Source organism: Theropithecus gelada, chromosome 1 (genome assembly GCF_003255815.1).
Source record: "Theropithecus gelada isolate Dixy chromosome 1, Tgel_1.0, whole genome shotgun sequence".
NCBI classification, from domain to species: domain Eukaryota; kingdom Metazoa; phylum Chordata; class Mammalia; order Primates; family Cercopithecidae; genus Theropithecus; species Theropithecus gelada.
In genome coordinates this window covers 86820500-86831647 of record NC_037668.1, presented here as the reverse complement: position 1 = coordinate 86831647, position 11148 = coordinate 86820500, and the positions used below count along the sequence as shown (strand labels likewise).

The following is an 11148-nucleotide window of genomic DNA, read 5'->3' as shown; positions in this document are numbered from 1 at the left end:
AGGCATTCGAGACCAGCCTGACCAACATGGCAAAATCCCTCCTCTACTAAAAATACAAAGATTAGTGGGACATGGTGGCGCCAGCCTGTAATCTCAGCTACTTGGGAGGCTGAGGTAGGAGAATTGCTTGAACCCAAGAGGCAGAAGTTGCAGTGAGCCAATATCCTACCATTGCACTCCAGCCTGGGCAACAGGTCAAGACCCCGTCTCAAAAAAAAAAAAAAAAAGAATTTAGTAAGGAAATCAATAAGCAAAAAGAGCCCACTATCGCCCTGTTCTTCAGCCTTGCCTGAGTCTACACTGTTGTCCACACAGCAAGCGGAGTAATTGCTCTAAACTAAAGCATTGCAGTGGATTGTTCGTGTGGTTGACCAGCTCAAGATTTGGGACTAGGCTGCCTGGTTTTCATCCCAACTCATTTCTAGCTTTCTGACTTGGAGCAAGTTATTTAACCTCTCTGGGTTTCAATTTATCTCTAGCTAAGGACAAATGTGCAAGCTTCACAGGGTTGTTATATAAAATAACTAAGCTACTACTTCTGGAAGTTAGAGCATTACCTGGCATGTGGTAAGTGTTTAAGAATTACTAGCATCACCTGCGGGAAGCTCTCCAAGACATTCTTCCCTCCGCCCCTAGGCTTTGTGCTTCCATAAGATCCTGAGGATGCTTTTATCAGAGTGTTCATATATTTTAAACACATAGTACTTATATATTTTAAAAACTTGCTGGGCACGGTGGCTCATGCCTGTAATCCTAGAATTTTGGGGGGCTGAGGCGGGCAGATCACCTGAGGTCAGGAGTTCGAGACCAGCCTGCCAACATGGCAAAACCTTGTCTCTACTAAAAATACAAAAATTAGCCAGGCATGGTGGTGCATGCCTGTAATCCCAGCTACTCTGGAGTCTGAGGCAGGAGAATCGTTTGAACCCAGGAGGCAGAGGGTTGCAATGAGCCGAGATTGCGCCACTGCACTCCAGCCTGGGTGACAGAGTGAGACTCCTTCTCAAAAATAAATAAATAAATAAACAAAAATTAAAAACTAGAAAATATTCACTATGCAGGAAAATACAGACAATGTAATGAATGGTCATGTCTCTTTCATTTCACTCTTCAAATCTTATCATTTTGTCGTATTTGATGCAGATTTTTTAAGAAGAGTTCAAACATTACTGTAAAGCTGTGGCTCCTTGTGTGTCAATCTCCAATCCTATTTCCTTCTGTCACTCCCCAGATGTGGCCACTATTCTGATTTTAATGTTTGCTATTCCCTTGCAAACATTTATACTTTATTCACAAACAATTGTAATAATTTGCATATAGTAAAACTTTATATAAATGATATCATACTACAAATATCCAGCAATTTCCTTTCTTGGTCAACATTTTATCTTTGAGATTTATTCATGTAGAATTATGTACTCTGTATTTTTGTAGCTGCCATTTACCATGTTAAGGAAGATCCCTACTATTTCTAGTTTGCTGAGTCTGCCATAGGTGGATATTGCTTTTTCTGCATCTATTATCATGTAGTTTTTCTTTATTCTGTTAATAGGGTGGATTACAGTCTTTGATTTTTTTCAATGATGAATCACCTTGCATTCTTTGTATTAATCCCACTTGGTTGTGAGCTATTATCCTTTTCGTATACTACCGGATTTGATTTGTCAATATTTTGTTTAATTTTCTTTTATTTTGTTGTGCTGTGTCTGGTTTGAGTATCAGGATAATGCTGGTCACATAAAAGGAGTTGGGAATGTTCCTTTTTCTCTATTTTTTGAAAGATTATGTACAATTAACATTATTTTTCCTTTAATGTTTGGTGCAGTTCACCAGTGAAACTACTTGGGCCCAAACTTTCCTTCATTGGAAGGTCTTTAACTATAAACTCAATTTCTTTAGTAAATATAGGACTATGTAGGTCATATATCTCTTCATGAGTGAGTTTTGGTAGTTTGTGTATTTTAAGAAAATGGACCATTTTATCTAAGCTGTCAAATTTATGAGTCATTTATAGTATGTCAATTATCCTTTAAAATCTGTGAGTTCTGTGGTGATAGCCTCTTTTTTTGTTCCAGATACTGGTAAATTACATCTTTTCTCTTTTTATCTTGCGCTTTCTTCATTCCTAAAGTCCAAGTATTTTTGTTGCTTTTATCATTTCCTCTCCACCTGAAGAACTTCCTTTAGCATTTATTTTAGAGCAGGTCTACTAGTAGCACATTTTGTTGGTTTTCCTTTATCTGAAAATATTTTGTCTTTGCTCCTGAAGGACATTTTCACTAGATACAGAATTCTGGGTTTGCAGCTCTTTTCTCATAGGCCTTTAAAAATGTTGTTCCACTGTTTTCTGGTCTCCATGGTTTCTGATGAGAAATATGCAGTCATTGTTCCCCAATGTTTTCTGGTTTCTTTCAAGATGTTTTTCATTGTATTCAGTTTCATCATGTGTCTTGGTGTATTTTACTTTGAATTTATCTTGTTTGGGGTTTCTTGAGCTTTTTAAAACTGTAAATCTATGGCCTTCATCAAATCTGAGATCTGAAGTGATTTTCCATCACTTTAAGCCAATCATGAAATTTCACAGTGATTTCTGGGGTCGGGGCAGAAGGAAGACAATGTTAAATATCATCAGGGCTGTGGCCCAGTCAGCCTGTGGAGGTGCAGGCAAGGTGGGCCCTCACTGGGACAGCTGGAGGAGCACAGACTGCCCTGCCAGCAGGTAGGTGATGTTATGAGAGCGTGAGAGCTGGTATACGATGTCCTCCGCAGCTTACAGCTTGTGAAGCTCAATCAGGCCATCTGGGGGCCAGTGAGTTGACAATCAGCTCAGCTTCCTTGGACTCACCCTCAGCAGAGATGATGGCTGCCTTTTCCTGCTGCTCAGCCTTTTCCACCATAAATCTGGCCCTGTCTGCTTCCTACTGAGCCGCCTGTTTGGCTTCCACTGCTTCTGTGAACTCCTTCCCGAAGGTCAGATATGTCAAGGACACGTCATCTAGGATGAGCCCAAAGGTGGCTGTTCGCTCCATAAGGTCGTTGCTCATCTGCTTGGAGACCAGCTCTCTCTGGGTGATTAGTTCTCCAGCATCAAAGCGAACCACCACTAACTTGAGTATCTTGGTTATGATGGACAGCAGCACGTGCTCATCATAGTCCTCTCCAGTGCTGGTGAAGATGTGAGGAAACTGGCTAGTGACGGGCTGGAAGGGGATGCGCAGTGTAATGTTGACATTCTGTAAATCTTTGCTACCAGTGATGACTGGCACATTACATGGTTGAGAATGGTAGTCAAAGATAATTGGTTTCTGTACCCATAGGATGAGAAAGTGAGTCCCTTCCCCCACCACAATGTCCTGTACTCCATGGAATCGGTCAAAGATGACAGCTCTGTGCCCAGCATCCACATTATATAAGGCAGAGTTCACCACACCTCCTGCAACAGCTAAGGCCAGGCCAAACTTGCCTACAGACTCGAACACTTTGACAGCCATGTTTTCTTCTGCTGGACCACTCATGCCTGCTTCCACTCTGACCTCCACATGAATTCCCCCGAATCTGAGAAGTTTTAGCCATGATTTCTTCAAATATTTTTCTAATACTAATCTCTTTCTTCTCTTTTCTATCATTCTGTCTTTTCACTCCAATGACATGAATGTTACATCTTTTGATATTAGTCCACTTGTCCCTGAGACTGTTTATTGTTTTTTGGTTACTTTTCTGCGTTTTTCAGATTAGGCAGCTTCCATTGATCTGTCTCAGTGGTCAGAAAACCTTGGTTCACAGGACAAATCTAGCTTGCCTGTTCATTAAATAAAGATTTGTTGAAACAGCTATTTCCATTAATTTACATACCATCTACGGCTGTTTTCATGCTATAATTGCAGAGCTGAGGAGTTACAACATAGTTTGTGGTCATTCAATTCTGAAATATTTACTATCTGTAATATAGTAAATATTTACGGGAAAAGATGGCCAGACTAATTCCTCATCTTCAAGTTCACTGACTCTATCTCCATTATGTTATCGATCTCCTTCAGTGAATTATTTTATTTCTATCATTGTATTTTTTCATTATAAAATTTTCATTTTTTTAATAGCTTCTATTTTCTTTGCTGAAAATGCCCATCTTTTCATTTGTTTCACTATTCACTAATGTTCTCTCCCAATTCATGAAGCTTAATTGTGTGCGTGCATGTGTGTGTGTGTGGTGTGTGTGTGTGTATAATAGTTTCTTAAAGTCTTTGTTTATTCCACCATCAGCATCTGGGTCAATTTGGTGTTGGTGTCTGTTGATTGGTTGGTTGTCTTTTTTCTTTGAGAGTTGATGAGATTTTCTTGATTTTTTGTTATTTGTGTATTGACTAATTTTGAATTATATCTTAGACATTGAATTATGTTATAATTCTCTGGGTCCTGTTAAGATTCTTTGAAGAGGCTGGGTGTGGTGGCTTGCCTGTAATCTCAGCACTTTGGGAGGCCAAGATGGGTGGGTCAGTTGAGCCCAGGAGTTTGAGACCAGCCTGGGAAACATGGCAAAACCCTGTCTTTACAAAAAATACAAAAAATTTATCAGGCATAGTGGTGTGTACCTTTTGTCCCAGCTATTTGGGAGGCTAAGATGGGAGAAGCACCTGAGCCTAGGAAAGTTGAGGCTGGAGTGAGCTGTGATCATTCCATTGCACTCCAGTGTGGGTGTTGCAGTGAGACTCTGTCTCAAAAAAAAAAAAAAAAAAAAAAAAAAAGATTCTCTGAAGAATGTTGATTTTTTTTTTTAAAGCAATTAAAAGAGTTAGGCTCATACCACAACTCCCAACTTACCTTTTGTGGACTGAGATTCTAATGCTAGCTTCATTTTCAAAGCCTTTGCAGTGCTATTAGGGTATGCCCCATGTGGACGCTATCCAGGGGCTGGTCTGGGACCTAGGAAATGGTCCTCATTGTAGTTCAGTCTCAAAGCCTTCATTATACTGTTTTGGGTCAGTTCCTTGTACATGAATCCTGGGAGTGAGCACAGGATTTCATACCCAGATTTAATAGATCATTTTTTCCAGCTCCCTCTTCACTATGATTTCCCCACTCTTCCATATGCAGGTTTGCATTGTCCTGGTGTGCTGGATAGAAAGCCAGGGTTTGAGCCTCCTGTGCTGTCAGACATTTTTCACAACTGTGTCCACTTTGAGAATGCAGCAGTTAGAAAAAGGAGGAACAAAATGATGGAGAACCCTTCATAGTCTTTAGACCACAGGAGTCTCTTTTCCCAGTTCTTTTGGTCAGAGGGAAGAATTTTCTCTTACACTTTTTATTGCATAAGAAACCACTGTTGCCACCACCACTGCAGGAGTATAGTTCATGACTAAGGCTGGCTTTAGCACCAAGCTAGGAGAATAAAAAGAATAAAATGAAATGGAACTACCCCTACAGTCTTTGTCCTGAAGGGCCCACCCTTCCAGTCTTCCAGCCAGAAAGAGATAGTTCGTCTTGATGTTTTTACTGTCCATGTTTACTGCGCAGTTCAGAGATCCAGGCTGCCTTAGGGTTTAAGCTAGGAGATACAGCAGGGGGAGAAAACCTCAGGAGACTTAACCCTCCAGTGATGGTTGACTTTATGTGTCAATTTAACTGGGCATTGGGGTACCCAAACATTTGATCAAACATTATTTTGGGTGTGTCTACAAGGTTTTTTGTGAATGAGATTAATATTTAGATCGATAGACTGAGTACGCAGATGGCCCTCCCCAGCGTGTATGGGTATCATCCAAACATCAGTTGAAGTCCTGAATAGAACAAAAAGACTGACCTTCCCATGAGTAAGAGGGAGCGCTTCCTGCCTGACTGACTTTGAGCTGGGACATTGTTTTTTTTCCTTCCTTCAGACTTGAAGCATCAGCTCTTCCTAGGTCTTGAGGCTGCCAGCTTGTAGACTGGTTCTATACCAGTGGCTCTCCTGGTTCTCAGACCTTCAGATTCAGAATGGAACTACACCACCAGCTGTCCTAGGCCTCCAGCTTGCTGACTGAAGATCTTGAGACATTTCAGCCTCTATAATCATATGATCCAATTTCTTACAGTAAATCTCTCTCGATATATATATATAGATCTATATATATAGATACATATCTATAGATAGATATATCTCTGTGTGTATATATGTACATATATCTTTATGCGTGTGTATATATATACACACATAGAGAAAACAATACGTGTATATATACATCCTATTGGTTTTCTCTTGAGAATGCTGACTAATAACACCCCTGTATCAGTTGTGCTTTTAGTTTTTATTTCCCTTCCCAACCCACCTGTTATTGTTTACTTGTCAGAGTCCTCAGATAGTTCCTTACGTATTCTCTCCAGGCTCTTTAGTAGTCAAAAGTAAGAGAGACAGATTAGAGTGTGCTCATTCCATTTTAACTAAAACCAGAACGTCCCAGCTCACTTATTTTTAACTGTTATAAGTATTACATGAGATGAATATACTACGATGCATTTCTCCATTGATAAGCACTTGGGTTTTGTCCGCATATTCTCTGTGAATATGTGCAGAGCTTATCCAGAATATATACTTAAATGTGAAATTGCTGAGATACAGAGTATACCTATCATCAAATTTGCTGAATAATGCCCAAATGTTCTCCAAAGTGATGATGTAACAATTTAGACTTATACCAGCAATGTCTGAGTCTTCTCACTGTTTCATATGCTCATCAACTTTTGGTATTATTAGATTTTTAAGTATGTGCCAATATGATATATATGAAGTGATAGCTCAGTGTTTTATTTTTCTGATTACTAGTGATATTGGGCTTCTTTTCCAAAGTTTACTGCCCCTTTATATTTCTTCTTCTGGGCTTATTTGTTTATATCAGTTTTCTTCTGTTAGACTTTTAAAAATCTTTTTCTTATTGATATTCTTAGTTAATACTTATATATAGTCTATTGTCTTTCATATATGTAGCAAATACTTTTCCCCATCTGTCTCTTGTCCTTCTCACTTTGTTTATCGTAGCTTTGGTCTATAGAAGCTTTTATGTTTTAGTGCCTGAAGACGGAATCATTGTAAATACTTTCTTCTTTCTTACCCTCTACATTAAGTTAGTTTCCAAACCCTATTGATCTAGATTTCCAAACCCTGTCTCTGCCATCTAGGCCACATTAACTGCTTCTGCCCCAGTTCAGGCCCTACTGTCTCTCTCCTGGACAATTACAATAGTTTCTTAATAGCTCCCTGATATCTGCTCTCACCTAGACACACAGTCTTTATGGGGCACTTTAAAACATGCAAATCCAGGTATTCTTCTAGGTTAAGACATTTTGTGGTTTTCCTTCACATAGAGGACGAAGTATAAGCTACTTCACATGGCAAACAACAACAAAACGCTCCACCAGGCTCTGCCCATTGGTGGTTCCCCAGCCCCATGGACTCCTGCTCACACCTGTGCTCCAGAAACATTGTGTTTCTTCTTTTTTCTTCAGAACACCGGGCATTTTCACACACTGACTTCCTAACTGACACCTTTATATTTAAAATAACCAGTGATGACTCCCTCTCTCCCTTGCCTCAAAGAAATATTTCCAAGGCTTCAAGGTGGGGTGGGAGGCTCTGGCACAGAATGAATAGCTGCTATGTACCAGACACCTCCACCTGTGTGATAGTCATATTTAATTCTCACAGCAACACTCTGAGTATAGACCACTGACCTCATTTTATAGACAAGGAGGCTGATGCTCAGAGATGTTAAGCAACTTACTAAAGACACATAGCTTGAAAGCAGCAGAACCAGAGACTGAACCCAAGTGTTTGGTGCTCTAGTGACTGATGCAGAGCCTTTCTGGCTCATAAGGACTGGATTTGAATCCTGGGTCTGCCTCTCCCTAGCTTTATGACCATGTGAAAGTCATTTCACCTCTCTGAGCCTCACTTTGCTCATTTGCAAAATAAGAAAATTGTACTTAATGGTCTGTAAGCTTCTTTTCCTCCTGGAGACATAGAATTCTCTGTAGTACCCACATGGTCCTACACATTCCTTCAGTACAGTGCTGCATGCTGAGAACAGTTGACTTTCTGATGATCCCAAGTCAGCAGAAACCTGATGATCTTCTCCCACCCCCTTTAAAGTTTTTACACCAGTTTCTGAACTAGCACAACAACTCCTGCCAAAAGTCTGCATGTCTAGGCTCATGCCTCGCTTATTGCATCTTTTCCTGGAGCCAAAAATCCACTAGAGAAAGGGAGACAATAAATGCAAACACAACATTCTCATGAAATTACATTAAATTCTGCTCACTCTCTTAGTGACCATGTGTAACCCTCTGCCCCACTTTGAGCCTTGATGTCCTCACATGTACAAAAATGAGGGTTGGTTTACAGTAGACTGAAGTCCAACCTTCTATGATACTAAGACATTAAAAACCATCTGTGGCAAGAATTTGCTAATGAAAGAGTGAATTATGAAATAAATCCCCAGTCTCCTAGGGAAAACCAAACCTCAGCATGTTCAGGCTGTCTGTTGGAATTCTCAGTTACTGTCTCAATTTCAAGGTGAGACTGCAGGAAAAATTTCCCAAAGAACAATGATTTAAAACTGAGGAAAGGAGGGAAGGAGAAGAGTAAAATGAAGTTCCATCTTACTGGATGGACATTTAAGATGGTGCATCTTAAGTTTGCAGAGATTTTGAGTCAAGTGATCTTAGGTTTAACTCCCCATGCTGTTACTCACCAGCTGTGTAACCTTAGGTGTGTCACTTAACCTCTCTGGGCCAGTTTCATTATCTGTTAAGATGTAGGCTAATCCTTTTTATCACAATTACCTGTGAGGCTTACAGGAGATGGCATGTGAAAGTAGCGTTTATTACAATGTAGGCATTCAAAATTGCTCATTTATTTTCTTGTATATTTTCTATTTAAAGAAAATTAGGAACTGCCAAGAGAACACAAAGAAACTCAAGGCCAGATGTTTTCAGATGACACATCTATAAAAAACGTGCTCTGGCAGCATCCTGAATCACAGAATCCTAAAACTGAAAGTGACTCTAGCAATGATCAATTACAGAATGATTACACCAGCTTTACTATGCTGTATCCCCCGCCATTTGCCACTGCCTGAATACTGACACTGATGAGGAGGTCACTGCTTTCCAGAGTTCAGGAAGAGAGGTGGCTTGGGGCAAATCATTGGAACTTCAAATGTCAGACCCAATGAACCTTCCAATAATGAAGTCTCCCTCTGTCCTTGTTTATAATCTAACCATTACTAAACTATTTGCAGTTTCTAACACACTCCTGTGTCATTCCACCAAGCTTTTGTCCTTGCTGTTCTTTCTCCTTGGATACCCTCTCCCTGCTTTGCCCTCTTCTTCATCCTTTAAGGTGGAGCTTAAACATAACCACCTCTGAGAAGTCCTCAATGGACTTCCTGCTCCAAGTTGGGTTAGGAGCTTCTCTGTACCCCTTAGGTCCTTTTATAGGGCATCCAATTAAAGTAAGTGATATTATCTCTTCACATATTGGTCTCTCTCACTAGACTGGGGTTGTTCAAAAGCAGGTGACTTTACTTCCACATGTCTATATCCCCAGCTTCTTGCACAAGGTCTAACTCAGTAACATAACTATAAAGTCTCTGAGGAGCTGAGTCACCCAAAGGAGCAGGGAGGTCTGCATAGAGGAGGCAGTGGCTGTATTGCACGGGGAGGATCTGCCCAGCAAGTGAACTCAGATCTGGTCTCCGGAATGGGATGAAATCGAGAAGAAAGGCTTTTATTTCAAAAATTCTCTGGGAATGGTTCTTGTTTTATGTCTGTCTGCCTCCACCTGAATGCAAGGAAAAGCCAGTGGAGGGATCGAAACAGACTTTTCTGTTCTTCCCCCATAAACTATATCCAGCAAATGGGTGGAAGGCTTGGACACATGTCTCAACCACACTATGTTCCAAGAACAAGATAGTAACTGTTCTTCGGGTTTATTTGAACAGGACAATGGGGTGTAATGCCATCAAGTTGTAACCAAGTTATTCAATAATGTGGGAGTAGGAGGGGTAGACATTCCACCAGTCCAAATACTTGACATTGTGCTAGGTGTTTTCTACACATTAAGGCACAATACATCTGTGAGGATGAGGATGGTTGTCTATTTCATACATGTAGAAACTAACAGTCTAGAGGTTAAATAAGTTTAAACTAGTCCTACATGTAGGAGGAGACTGAGCCAGGTATAATTCCAAATGTATGCTTTTTTGTTACAGTCCCATGACCAATATGCTAGAGATTATAAATTACCTATAAATACTTGCTTTCCCCTTTGTGTTGCAATATGGAACTCCTATTCTTTACTGGGCAAATTGCCATCTGGAATAAAGCTACCTTTCCTAGTTCTCCTTATAGTTGGAGAAGTCACATGACAAAGTTCTGCTCAAGGGTGGTATAGTCAGAAGGAGCTAGTGGGGCTTCAGGGAAGGCTCTTCAAAAAGAATAGTGTAAGTGTCCTTTTGTTTCCTCCTGATTTCTCCTGCTGCTAAGCTAAAACCAGATGTGATGCATGGATCCCTGAAGCCATGTTGGACCTTGCAGAGACTTTAAGGATGGAAGCCATATGCTAGAGGTGTCCCTGATAAGCATAGAGCCTTCAACCAACTCTGGGACTTCAGACTTCTTTTGTACAATAGAGGAAATCCTCATGTGCTTAAACCTCTGTTTCAGAGACTGATAAAATACTTATGAAGTCTAGGCTGAATCACAAACTTACTGTGGAACTTTAGGCAAATTATTTAATCATTTTAGACCTTGATTTTTTAAACCTGGAAAATAAGTAAATTGAATTAGAGCAGCATTTTCAAAGGTTCTTTCTAAGGCTAAAGCAATAATTATAATAACTGGGCAACCAGCACTGCTGGGTCTAAAAAAACCACAGAATATCCAAGTCCTTTACTCAAGGATTTCCAAGGTAGTTAGGAAGACAAGCAGATCATTCATTCATTCATTATTCATTCATTCATCCATCTATTCATCCAATGTAGTGAATGCTGTGGAGTACTGCCCAGGTGCCCAACTAAGATCATTCCCCTAATTGCCAATAGTATTGGTAACTGACAGCTCACAGTTCTTCCTGTTCAAGATTTACCCTTGGTTGAAGGGTACTCCCCCAAGTAAAGC

The 11148-nt window shown here is 40.2% G+C and overlaps 1 pseudogene; it reads right to left on the bottom strand.

Annotated features, from left to right (window-relative positions):
• Positions 1 to 2677: 2677 nt before the first annotated feature.
• LOC112608054 lies at positions 2678 to 3491 on the bottom strand (annotated as a pseudogene).
• Positions 3492 to 11148: the final 7657 nt, after the last annotated feature.